Source organism: Lagenorhynchus albirostris, chromosome 3, assembly GCF_949774975.1.
Source record: "Lagenorhynchus albirostris chromosome 3, mLagAlb1.1, whole genome shotgun sequence".
In the NCBI taxonomy this organism is placed as follows: domain Eukaryota; kingdom Metazoa; phylum Chordata; class Mammalia; order Artiodactyla; family Delphinidae; genus Lagenorhynchus; species Lagenorhynchus albirostris.
Window position 1 is genome coordinate 47,020,185 of NC_083097.1, and position 14,504 is coordinate 47,034,688.

Genomic DNA, 14,504 nt, shown 5'->3' on the forward strand with positions numbered 1-14,504 from the left:
ATTTACTCTTGTTTTGGCAAAAAGAACAGTGTGAACCACTGACTTCAATTCCAGCTGATGTAAGAACAAGAGCAGTCAGGAACTTCTTTCAATATTACAAAAGTATTCCTTGACCTTTGACTCTAATGACTTTTGACTAAAGAGGAGAACTTTGGGTCAATAGTGAAGAAGAAAATGTTAAACTAAATGAGTATGTTAGCACAAGAAAAGGTCTCCACCTGTATTAAATTTATAAAACCTTCCTTGAGGAGCTTCCCAAAATCTCACTTGGCAGCCTAAAGTGAACTAACTGAGGCTTCGAAAGCAATAGCATGGTAAACATCATCCATCAGAAGTAAGTAGGCTTTCACACAGGCTCTGGAAAGTGTCAGATGAAACCCTAGTTTCTGTCATAAACAGGGTTTAAGGTTGTTCTTTTCAATGGTTTCTCATTACTCTCACCTGTTTTCATGGAGTATGCAGTGATGACTTGGGGGATGCTGAAAGGCAGAGTTGGTTATATAGGAAAGAGAAGGTATGTTCAAGTAAAAAAGGAAAGCAGATATTATTGGGAAGAGTTCATAAAGGCAGGCACAAATTCAAACTATTTTTCTTTTGAGGGAGTGGAACTGTACTCCCCCATTTTCCAAAAGTGACATCATGATTTAACTTGGGGAAACCACACTCCCCATTTCAGGCAGTCTTGGTATATGACCCTCCCCCGGTCACAGCGATTGGTTCAGTAATGGTTGTGTGACCTAACTGAGTCCAGTGAGATTCAATCCTGAGACTTTTATTAAAACTATCAGTACAGGGCTTTATGGGAAGATTTCCTGAAAGAAGAGGTGAAGAGGAGAGACGAACCAAGATGGCAGAGTAAAAGGATGTGCTATCACTCCCTCTTGTAAAAACACCAGAATCACAACTAGCTGCTGGACAAACATCGACAGGAAGACACTGGAACTCACTAAAAAAGATATCCCACATCCAAAGACAAAGGAGAAGCCACAATGAGACGGTAGTAGGGGCGCAATCACAGTAAAATCAAATCCCATAACTGGTGGGTGGGTGAATCACAGACTGGTGAACCCTTATACCACAGAAGTCCCCCAACTGGAGTGAAGATTCTGAGCCCCATGTCAGGCTTCCCAACCTGGGGGTGCGGAAACGGGAGGAGGAATTGCTAGAGTATCAGACTTTGAAGCCTAGTGGGATTTGATTGCAGGCCTTCGACAGGACTGGGAGAAACAGAGACTCCACTCTCAGAGGCCGCACACAAAGTAGTGTGCGCATCGCAACCCAGGGGAAGGAGAAGTGACCCCAGGGGAGACTGAACCAGACCTACCTGCTAGTGTTGGAGGGTCTCCTGCAGAGGCGGGGGTGGCTGTGGCTCACCGTGGGGACAAGGAAACTGGCAGCAGAAGTTCTGGGACATGCTCCTTGGCGTGAGCCCTCCCAGAGTCTGCCATTAGCCCCACCAAAGAGCCAGAGAAGGCTCCAGAGTTGGGTTGCCTCAGGCCAAACAACCAACAGGGAGGGAACCCAGCACCACCCATCAGCAGTCAAGCAGATTAAAGTGTTACTGAGCTCTGCCCACCAGAGCAACACCCAGCTCTACCCACCACCAGTCCCTCCCATCAGGAAACTTGCACAAGATTCTTAGATAGCCTCATCCATCAGAGAAAAGACAGCAGAAGCAAGAATAACTACAAGCCTGCAGCCTGTGGAACGAAAACCAAGTTCACAGAAAGATAGACAAGATGAAAAGGCAGAGGGCTGTGTACCAGGTGAAGGGACAAGATAAAACCCCAGAAAAACAACTAAATGAAGTGGAGATAGGCAACCTTCCAGAAAAAGAATTCAGAATAATGATAGTGAATATGATCCAGGACCCCAGAAAAAGAATGGAGGCAAAAATCAAGAAGATGCAAGAAATGTTTAACAAAGACCTAGAAGAATTAAAGAACACCTAGAAGAATTAAAGAACAAACAAACAGAGATAAACAATACAATAACTGAAATGAAAACTACACTAGAAGGAATCAATAGCAGAATAACTGAGGCAGAAGAACGGACAAGTGACCTGGGAGACAGAATGGGGGAATTCACTGCTGCAGAACAGAATAAAGATAAAAGAATGAAAAGAAATGAAGACAGCCTAAGAGACTTGCAGGAAAACATTAAATGCAACACCATTCACATTATAGGGGTCCCAGAAGGAGAAGAGAGAGAGAAAGGATCAGAGAAAATATTTGAAGAGATTATAGTCGAAAACTTCCCTAACATGGGAAAGGAAATATCCACCCAAGTCCAGGAAGCGCAGGGAGTCCCATACAGGATAAACCCAAGGAGAAACACACCCAGACACATAGTAAGCAAATTGGCAAAAATGAAAGACAAAGAAGAATTATTGAAAGCACCATGGGAAAAACAACAAATAACATACAAGGGAACTCCCATAAGGTTAACAGCTGACTTCCCAGCAGAAAATCTACAAGTCAAAAGGGAGTGGCATGATATACTTAAAGTGAAAAAAGGGAAGAACCTACATCCAAGATTGCTCTACCCAGCAATGATCTCATTCAGAGTCGATGGAGAAATCAAAAGCTTTACAGACAAGCAAACGCTGAGAGAATTCAGCACAACCAAACCAGCTCTACAACAAATGCTAAAGGAACTTCTCTAAGTGGGAAGCATAAAAGAAGAAAAGCACCTACAAAAACAAACCCAAAACAATTAAGAAAATGGTCATAGGAACATACATATCGATAATTACCTTAAACATGAATGGTTTAAATGCTCCAACCAAAAGACACAGGCTTGCTGAATAGATACAAAAACAAGACCGATATATATGCTGTCTACAGGAGACCCACTTCAGACCTAGAGACACATACAGACTGAAAGTGAGTGGATGGAAATAGATATTCCATGCAAATGGAAATCAAAAGATGAAGTAGCAATACTCATATCAGATAAAATAGACTTTAAAATAAAGAATGTTACAAGAGACAAGGAAGCACACTACATAATGATCAAGGGATCAATCCAAGAATAAGATATACAATTATAAATAGATATGCACCCAACATAGGAGACCTCAATACATAAGGCAACTGCTAACAGCTATAAAAGAGGAAATCGACAGTAACACAATAATAGTGGGGGACTTTAACACCTCACTTACACCAATAGACAGATCATCCAAAATGAAAATAAATAAGGAAACACAAGCTTTAAATGACACAATAGACCAGATAGATTTAATTGATATTTATAGGACATTCCATCCAAAAACAGCAGATTACACTTTCTTCTCAAGTGCGCATGGAACATTCTCCAGGATAGATCACATACTGGGTCACAAATCAACCCCCAGTAAATTTAAGAAAACTGAAATCATATCAAGCACCTTGTCTGACCACAACACTATGAGATTAGAAATGAATTACAGGGAAAAAAATGTAAAAAACACAAACACTAAACTATACGTTACTAAACATTACGTTAATAGATAACCAAGAGATCGCTGAAGAAATCAAAGAGGCAATGAAAAAATACCTACAGACAAATGACAATGAAAACCCAATGATCAAAAACCTAAGGGATGCAACAAAAGCAGTTCGAAGAGGGAAGTTTATAGCTATAAAACCCTACCTCAAGAAACAAGAAAAATCTCAAGTAAACAATCTAACCTTACACCTAAAGGAACTAGAGCAAGAACAAACAAACCGCAAAGTTAGCAGAAGGAAAGAAATCATAAAGATCAGAGAAGAAATAAATGAAATAAAAACAAAGAAAACAGCAAAGATCAATAAAACTAAAAGCTGGTTCTTTGAGAAGATAAAGAAAATTGATAAACCATTAGCCAGACTCATCAAGAAAAACAGGGAGAGGACTCAAATCAATAAAATTAGAAATGAAAAAGGAGAAGTTACAAAAGACACCCCAGAAATACAAAGTTCTGAAGAGACTACTACAAGCAACTCTATGGCAATAAAATGGACAATCTGGAAGAAATGAACAAATTCTTAGAAAGGTATAACCTTCCAAGACTGAACCAGGAAGAAACAGAAAATAAGAACAGACCATCACAAGTAATGAAATTGAAAGTGTGATTAAAAAATCTTCCAACAAACAAAAGTCCAGGACCAGATGGCTTCACAGGTGAATTCTATCAAACATTTAGAGAAGAGCTGACACCCATCCTTCTCAAACTATTCCAAAAATTTGGAGAGGAAGAAGCACTCCCAAACTCATTCTATGAGGCCACCATCACCCTGATACCAAAATCAGACAAAGATACTACAAAACAAGAAAATTACAGACCAATATCACTGATGAATATAGATTCAAAAATCCTCAACAAAATACTAGCAAATAGAATCCAACAACACATTAAAAGGATAATACACCATGATCAAGTGGGTTTTATCCCAGGGATGCAAGGATTCTTCAATATACACAAATCAATATGATACACCATAATAACAAATTGAAGAATAAACACCGTATGATCATCTCAATAAATGCAGAAAAAGCATTTGACAAAATTCAACACCTATTTATGAAAAAAACTCTCCAGAAAGTGGGCACAGAGGGAACCTACCTCAACATAATAAAGGCCGTATACAACAAACCCACAGCAAACATCACTCTCAATGGTGAAAAACTGAAAGCATTTCCTCTAAGATCAGGAACAAGACAAGGATGTCCACTCTCACCACTATTATTCAACATAGTTTTGAAGTCCTAGCCACGGCAATCAGAGAGGAAAAAGAAATAAAAGGAAGCCAAATTGGAAAAGAAGAAGTAAAACTGTCACTGCTTGCAGATGACATGATACTATATATAGAGAATCCTAAAGATGCCACCAGAAAACTACTAGAGCTAATCAATGAATCTGGTAAAGTTGCAGGATACAAAATTAATGCACAGAAATCTCTTGCATTCCTATACACTAAAGATGAAAAATCTGAAAGAGAAATTATGGAAACACTTCCATTTACAATTGCAACAAAACGAATAAAATACCTAGGAATAAAGCTACCTAGGGAGACAAAAGACCTATATGCAGAAAAGTATAAGACACTGATGAACAAAATTAAAGATGATACCAACAGATGGAGATATATACCAACTTCTTGGATTGGAAGAATCAATATTTTGAAACTGACTATACTACTCAAAGCAATCTACAGATTCAATGCAATCCCTATCAAATTACCAATGGCATTTTTTACAGAAGTAGAACAAAAAAACTTAATATTTGTATGGAGACACAAAAGACCTCGAATACCCAAAGCAGTCTTGAGGGAAAAAAACAGTGCTGGAGGAATCACACTCCCTGACTTCAGACTACACTACAAAGCTACAGTAATCAAGACAATATGGCACTGGCACAAAAACAGAAATATAGATATGGAACAGGATAGGAAGCCCAGAGATAAACCCATGCACCTATGGTGAACTAATCTATGACAAAGGAGACAAAAATACACAATGGAGAAAAGACAGCCTCTTCAATAAGTGGTGCTGGGAAAACTGGACAGCTACATGTAAAATAATGAAATTAGAACACTCCCTAACACCATACACAAAAATAAACTCAAAATGAATTAGAGACCTAAATGGAAGGCCGGACACTATAAAACTCTTAAGAGGAAAACATAGGAAGAACATTCTTTGACATAAACCACAGCAAGATCTTTTCTGATCCATCACCTACAGTAATGGAAATAAAAACAAAAATAAAGAAATGGGACATAATGAAACTTCAAAGCTTATGCAGAGCAAAGGAAACCACAAACAAGACAAAAAGACAACCCTCAGAATGGAGAAAATATTTGCAAACGAATCAACGGACAAAGGATTAATCTCCAAAATATATAAGCAGCCCATGCAGCTCAATATTAAAGAAACAAACAACCCAATCCAAAACTGGGCAGAAGACCTAAATAGACATTTCGCCAAAGAAGACATACAGATGGCCAAGAAGCACATGAAAAACTGCTCAACATCACTAATTATTAGAGAAATGCAAATCAAAACTACAATGAGGTATCACCTCACACCAGTCAGAATGGGCATCATCAGAAAATCTACAAATAACAAATGCTGGAGAGTGTGTGGAGGAAAGGGAACCCTCTTGCACTGTGAATGGGAATGTAAATTGATACAGCCACTATGGAGAACAGTATGGAGGTTCCTAAAAAACTAAAAATATATGAACAGACCAATCACAAGCACTGAAATTGAAACTGTGATTAAATATCTTCCACCAAACAAGAGCCCAGGACCAGATGGCTTCACAGGTGACTCATATCAAACATTTAGAGAAGAGCTAACACCTATCCTTCTGAAACTCTTCCAAAATATAGCAGAGGGAGGAACACTACCAAACTCATTCTACGAGGCCACCATCACCCTGATACCAAAACCAGACAAAGATGTCACAAAGAAAGAAAACTACAGGCCAATACCACTGATGAACACAGAAGCAAAAATCCTCAATAAAATACTAGCAAACAGAATCCAACAGCACATTAAAAGGATCATACACCATGATCAAGTGGGGTTTATTCCAGGAATGCAAGAATTCTTCAATATACGCAAATCAATCAACGTGATACACCATACTAACAAATTGAAGGAGAAAAACCATATGATCATCTCAATCGATGCAGAAAAAGCTTTTGACAAAATTCAACACCCATTTATGACAAAAACCCTGCAGAAAGTAGGCATAGAGGGAACTTTCCTCCACATAATAAAGGCCATATATGACAAACCCACAGCCAACATCATCCTCAATGGAGAAAACATGAAAACATTTCCACTAAGATCAGGAACAAGACAAGGTTGCCCACTCTCACCACTATTATTCAACATAGTTTTGGAAGTTTTAGCCACAGCAATCAGAGAAGAGAAAGAAATAAAGGGAATCCAAATTGGAAAAGAAGAAGTGAAGCAGTCACTGCTTGCAGATGACATGATACTATACATAGAAAATCCTAAAGATGCCACCAGAAAACTATTAGAGATAATCAATGAATTTGGTAAAGTAGCAGGATACAAAATTAATGCACAGAAATCTCTGGCATTCCTATACACTAATGATGAAAAATCTGAAAAAGAAATTAAGAAAACACTCTCATTTACCACTGCAACAAAAAGAAAAAATTACCTAGGAATAAACCTACCTAAGGAGACAAAAACCTGTATGCAGAAATCTATAAGACACTGATGAAAAATATTAAAGATGATACAAACAGATGGAGAGATATGCCATGTTCTTGGATTGGAGGAATCATCATTGTGAAAATGACTGTACTACCTAAAGCAATCTACAGATTCAATGCAATCCCTATCAAACTACCACTGGCATTTTTCACAGAACTAGAAGAAAATATTTCACTATTTGTATGGAAACACAAAAGACCCTGAATAGCCAAAACAATCTTGAGAACGAAAAATAGAGCTGGAGGAATCAGGTTCCCTGACTTCAGACTATACTACAAAGCTACAGTAATCAAGACAGTATGGTACTGGCACAAAAACAGAAATATAGATCAATGGAACAGGATAGAAAGCCCAGAGATAAATCCATGCACATATGGTCACCTTTTCCTTGATAAAGGAGGCAAGAATATACAGTGGAGAAAAGACAGACTTTTCAATAAGTGGTGCTGGGAAAACTGGACAGGTACATGTAAAAGTATGAAATTAGAACACTCCCTAACACCATACACAAAAATAAAATGGATTAGAGACCTAAATGTAAGCCCAGACACTATCAAACTCTTAGAGGAAAACATAGGCAGAACACTCTATGACATAAATCACAGCAAGATCCTTTCTGACCCACCTCCCAGAGTAATGGAAATAAAAACAAAAATAAACATATGGGACCTAATGAAGCTTAAAAGCTTTTGCACAGCAAATGAAACCATAAACAAGACGAAAAGACAACCCTCAGAATGGGAGAAAATATTTGTAAATGAAGCAACTGACAAAGGATTAATCTCCAAAATGTACAAGCAGCTCGTGCAGCTCAATATCAAAAAAATAAACAACCCAATCCAAAAATGGGCAGAAGACCTAAATAGAAACTTCTCCAAAGAAGATATACAGATTGCCAACAAATACATGAAAGAATGCTCAACATCATTAACCATTAGAGAAATGCAAATCAAAACTAAAATCAGATATCATCTCACACCAGTCAGAATGGCCATCATCAAAAAATCTATAAACAATAAATACTGGAGAGGGTGTGGAGAAAAGGGAACCCTCTTGCACTGTTGGTGGGAATGTAAATTGATACAGCCACTATGGAGAACAGTATGGAGGTCCTTAAAAAACTAAAAATAGGAGTACCATATGACCCAGCAATCCCACTACTGGGCATATACCCTGAGAAAACCATAATTCAAAAAGAGTCATGTACCAAAATGTTCATTGCAGCTCTATTTACAATAGCCCGGAGATGGAAACAACCTAAGTGTCCATCATTGGATGAATGGATAAAGAAGATATGGCACATATATACAATGGAATATTACTCAGCCATAAAAAGAAACGAAATTGAGTTATTTGTAGTGAGGTGGATGGACCTAGAGTCTGTCATACAGAGTGAAGTAAGTCAGAAAGAGAAAAACAAATACCATATGCTAACACATATATATGGAATCTAAGGGAAAAAAATGTCATGAAGAACCTAGGGGTAAGACAGGAATAAAGACACAGACCTACTAGAGAATGGACTTCAGGATATGGGGAGGGGGAAGGGTAAGCTGTGACAAAGCGAGAGAGTGGCATTGACATATATACACTACCAAACATAAAATAGATAGCTAGTGGGAAGCAGCCACATAGCACAGGGAGATGAGCTTGGTGCTTTGTGACCACCTAGAGGGGTGGGCTAGGGAGGGTGCGAGGGAGGGAGATGCAAGAGGGAAGAGATATGGTAACATATGTATATGTATAACTCATTCATTTTGTTATAAAGCAGAAACTAACACACAATTGTAAAGCAATTACACTCCAATAAAGATGTTAAAAAAAAAAACTAACCAAAAATAGAATTACCATATGATCCAGCCATCCCACTACTGTTCATATACCCAGAGAAAACCATAATTCAGAAAGACACATTCACCCCAATGTTCATTGCAGCACTACTTACAATAGCCAGGTCATGGAAGCAACCTAAATGCCCATCGATAGATGAATGGATAAAGAAGTTGTGGTACATATATACAATGGAATATTATTCAGCCATAAAAAGGAACGAAATTGAGTCATTTGCTGAGACATGGGTGGACCTAATGATTGTCATACAGAGTGAAGTAAGTCAGAAAGAGCAAAACAAATATCGTATATTAACGCATGTATGTGGAACCTAGAAAAATGGTACAGATGAACTGGTTTGCAGGGCAGAAGTTGAGACCAAGTTGACACCAAGGGGGGAAAACCACGGTGGGGTGGGGATGGTGGTGTGCTGAATTGGGCGATTGGGATTGACATGTATACACTGATGTGTATGAAACTGATGACTAATAAGAACTTGCAGTATAAAAAAACAAACAAATAAACAATACTAAACTTTCTTTGGGTTATTTGTATGGAAATACGTTAATATAAATATTTCAGACATTACATGAAATTTCTAAAAATCTTATATGTTCTGGTGTAATGTTATAAGTCATAATTCTAGTTATTACTTTAAAATGTATATCTCAGAAATAACTAAATTTCCTTGTCAATTGCATTATTATGAACTTTCATCAACTCTATAACCGTGTTCATTTTTAAGTCTTTTGTCATTTACAGACAGTTCTGGGTGTACTCTGATGCTTTTGCAAAAATGTTCCTATAAAAAGGTTTCATCTTCAAGGAATTCATGGAAAAGACTCTGACAAGTACAGGTTTCTGGTAACTGACTATACTGCTGAACTGAATGAATAAGCATTTTCAGAACTCTAATGGAAAACTGATGAATTCATACAAGTGCTAACAAAAGATCAAGATGAAAAAAAATTAATTACATGGGACTGTGTGAACTGATGAGGATGATTATAATTTTTGTGACTTTCTGTTTGAATAAAAAATAAAAATCCCACAAGGACTCAGAGGCAAAAAATATACAAATCAATTTTCACTGCAAAGTAAAGGAGCTGTTACAGTGGAGGATTCCTGGACTGAATGTCAATATTATGACATAGTATGAATGGGTTTCGTGTGTGGTAATTGCAATCATTGTTGCTTTTGTTGTGATCATGCATTTACAATGCTTGGTGTCAGTTTATTTATCTCTTGTAAAAATAAAATAGTGTGTGTGTGTCAAAAAAAAAAAACTATCAGTACAGAGAAGCTGTCATTCCAGCGATGTTGCTGAAGCAATAGGACGTAAACCTTGTGGGAAGTATATAACTTGGTGGCAAGGTTATGTGTGTGGAGTCTGCTTGAATGATGCAGAACAGAGAAAAACTGAGCTGTGTGATAGAGAAATGGTCCCGATGATATCTCTGGAGTCCTAGGTCCGGACCTACCTACCCCCTGGGCTTCTCAATTATCTGATCCATTTAATTTGGATTAGTATCAATTGCCACCAGTACCTCCAACAAAATCCATGCCTAAAAGAATACATGGTAACATATCTAAGAGATAAAGTAACAAAAAATTGTATGGAAAAAATACACACCCTAAAGGGTCTCAGCAAATAATTCAGATGAGACCATAATAGTCCTAGTAAACCATTCTCTTCTGTGAGACCAGCCGGGACCTCTAAGAATGATGACCCCAAATCCTTCTGTCTTGAGCCCCTACAACATTGCCACCTCTGTCCCTGGCACTATGAGGGCCAGCGTAAAATCAAGATGGCAGTTCAGCTGTGGAGAAGAGCTATTCATAACTAAAGATATCCATAATAGTTTAAGTGATTATGTGCCAAAAATGAGTTCCACTAACAGCAAAGGTGAGAGACGTCCCACTGTGAGCTGATGCAGTACAAGGGAAGGGCGACTCCCTTAGGCAATTGTTTAATACACTCCCTTTAATCACTCTCTTGTTAGCCCTGTTCAAGGCTGGTTTTTCACAAATAGAATCTATAACCAACTGTTCTATCTTTGCTATCTTTCAAAAAGAACCACTTTCGCATTTTAATGCTTTGTATACAAAATGGCTCAGTAGGATATGTAAATTTAAATGGCTTCAATTAAAGCAGTTTTAAGCAAATGCAATACAAAGTTTAGTAACATTAAGACAATGAAATGCTGTGGGAAATACTTTAAAATAGCATCAGATATTAAGCAATACTCTGGCTATCATTATGGTTCTGTTCTCCTAAGACAATAATTTAGTGGCTGACAGGAGTGCAGGCAGGACTTGCCTTTTGAGTACTAAGCCTTTTGAGCCAAGGAATAATCCTCCTTTCTTACAACTTTAAATCTTTTAAGTCTCTGATCAATTCTTCCTGGGTTACCAGGTGGATCAGCAATAATTTCCTGGCACTGATGTTTTACCTTGGTTGCGCATCATGGTCCAAAATACTGCAGTTCTAGTCTTTAGCCTCATGTGCTGGTAAATCCAAACTCGGGAAGCCACATCAAAGGCGTGCTCTTGAAACACCAACAGAGGTGAGGTGGTGTCTCAGAGCCAGCGCCTCCTCCTACAGACATGTTTCCGACAAGAAAGACTGCAGATGTTTCCCAACCACCTGTGTGCTAAATTGGGTAAAGCAGGTTATTCCACAAAGGTCCAGGGAGTATAATTATTACCAAGCATTTTCATAGCAGTCAGCACGGTACTACCTGTTCACAACACATGAAGAAGGCTTAGACTCAGCCCATGGAAGAGAAATGGTAAAGTGAAACCTCCATGGAGCTAATATATTTTTCAGTTTCTCACCAAGAAATTAAGAGTGCCTCTGCAGACAGTGAGGAAGAACAAATAAAATTATTTAAAAGGTTTTCAGAGACTGAGAAGAAGAAATGTGAAAATTTAATGAAAACAGTGAACACATGCAAATGCAGCACCAGCCATACCACTAATAGAAAACATTACTGGAAACTGGAGGAGGGGATAGTTCCAGTTTTTCCTTAATACTTAGTGGAGAGGATTTCTGAAACTCAACTGAAAACTCAGCGTGCATATAAACAGCTCAAAGGAAAATGTCATGGGAATAAGACTATCAAGAAACATGTAACCTCATACATATGAGATGTAGCTATATAGTCTTGAAGAACAGCAGAAGGAGGCCATGGCTACACACACACACACACACACACACACACGGTTCCACAATTTAGGATTTTATGGAACAATAAAATTTTTACATTAAAAAAATTTTGAGATAAATAGAGTGCCAACATTTTATTTTGCAAATTAAAGGCCTTACAAAATAATTACCATCTACTAGAAGTAACATTTCCTTTTTTTTTTTTCCACAAAGGGAAATTTTAACAAAGTAAAATAGGAAGGTTAGACTCAGAAGAAAAGGTAATTTCTCAAGGAACAAATTATTGTGGTCTTCAAATACTTTTTCTGGACCATTCTTCCACTTTCTGGTACTCCAATTATGCATATATTGCTGTATGTAATGGTGTCTCACATTTCTTTGAGGTTCTGTTTATTTTTCTTCATTACTTTTCTATTATTTATATTATATAATATTTATCAATATATCTTTATTAATTCTTTCTACTGACAGGTCATATCTTCTGTTAAACCCCTCTAGTAAATTTTTCATTTAGGTTATTTTAACTTTCAACTCTGGAATTTCTCTTTGGTTCTTTTTTACAATTTCTATTTTTTTATTGACATTCTTCATTTGATGAAATACTGTCCTCATATCTTCCTTTACTTTTTAAATTATGATAATCCTTTAATTCTTTTTTAATTGAAGTATAGTGCTGTACAGTATTATATAAGTTACAGGTGCACAATACAGTGATTCACAATTTTTAAAGGTTATACTCCATTTATAATTATTATAAAATATTGGCTATATTCCCTGTGTTGTACTATATGTCATTATATTTTATTATATACTTAATAGTTTGTACCTCTTAATCCCCTACTCCTATCTTGCCCCTCCCCCTACCACAGGTAACCACGAGTGTAACCTGTGGTTATACTAATGTAACCTCATACATATAAGATGTAGCTATATAGTCTTGAAGAATAGCAGAGGGAGGCCATGGCTACACACACACACACACACACACACACACACACACACACAGTATTTGCCTTTCTCTGTCTGACTTATTTCATTTAGCATAATGCTCTCCAAGTCCACCTATGTTGCTGCAAATGGCAAAAATTCATTCTTTTTTATGGCTAAGTAGTATTCCATTGTGTGTGGTGTGTGTGTGTGTGTGTGTGTGTGTGTGTGTATTTATCCATTCATTTGTTGATAGACACTTAGGTTGCTTCCATATCTTGGCAATTGTAAATAATGCTGCTATGAACACTGAGGTGCCTGTATCTTTTCGAATTAGTGTTTTTGTTTTTTTCTATCCTTTAATTCTTTGAACATATTTATAATAGTTGTTTTGACATCTTTCTCTGCTAAATATAAGATCTTGGTCTTCTCAAATACAATTTCTCTTGCCTCCTTTTTTTTTTCCCGTGTATGAATCCCACTTTCCTGCTTCTTTGCATGCCTTATAATTTTTTGTTGTTGAAATTGGACATTTTCAACAATATATTTCAGCAACTCTGGATACTGTTTCCCACACTGTGGGGCTTGTCATTGTTTTTGCTTAATTATTTCGTGATTTAACTGGCTTATTTCAGTGAAGTCTATTTGCCCTGCAGTTTGCAACATCTGACGTCACTCTTCAGAGGGCACAGCCTTGAACATGCTCACAATCACCCCAAGATGACGGTGGTTTTAGCATGGCTCTTCTTGACTGCCTCTTTCCCTGATCTCAGTTAAGCTGTGTGCCTCTGTTAGTAAAACACAGGACTATTAGCTTCTGTTAATTGCTGGCTGATTTCTCTATTGTTTTCAACAATTCCCTGGGAGATCAATTGCTCCACAATTTAATTCAATTCAATTTGGGACACTTCTGGGGTTTTTGAGGCTTGTTACAACCCCAGAAGGACTCTTCTTAGCTGTCTCTTCCTCTGGTACTATCTGTTAAACTTCTAGCTGGCCTATAATTTATCTTTTTGTTATCATGGAGCTAGCAGCCTCTTCTTAATTGTTCACTACCAAAATCTCCATTTTTCTCAACAGTAGTCTAAGACTTAAATGTTTTCACATTCTGATCCAAATAAAGTCAGTTCCTTTGGGGAGAACTATGAGGTTCTCTGTCTTATAGCCTGCTCTCCCCCTGGGAAAAGATCTCTGCACCACTGCTCTGGATCTGGGGAGGGAATAGTGGCCTGTTTCTCTCAGAGTAGACTCTGCTTGTAAAACAGGTGTTACCCAGGGACGACAGCCTCTGGTCTTCTAGACTTACCTCTTCTGGGAACCTCTGTCCTGTGAGCAAGCTGGGATGAGGGTGATTGGA

At 37.7% G+C, this 14,504-nt stretch overlaps 1 protein-coding gene across 1 annotated transcript in view; it reads right to left on the bottom strand.

The window, feature by feature from the left end:
* Nucleotides 1-11,645, bottom strand: part of LOC132518315 (cAMP-specific 3',5'-cyclic phosphodiesterase 4D-like) — a 624,833-nt gene extending 613,188 nt beyond the window's left edge. Inside the window, exons 1-2 of the mRNA XM_060146309.1 lie at nt 11,505-11,645; nt 10,685-10,871 (exon numbers count right to left, since the gene is read on the bottom strand). The gene's annotated coding sequence lies outside the window, so the exon portion shown is untranslated. The remainder of the gene's footprint in view (nt 1-10,684; nt 10,872-11,504) is intronic.
* Nucleotides 11,646-14,504: the final 2,859 nt, after the last annotated feature.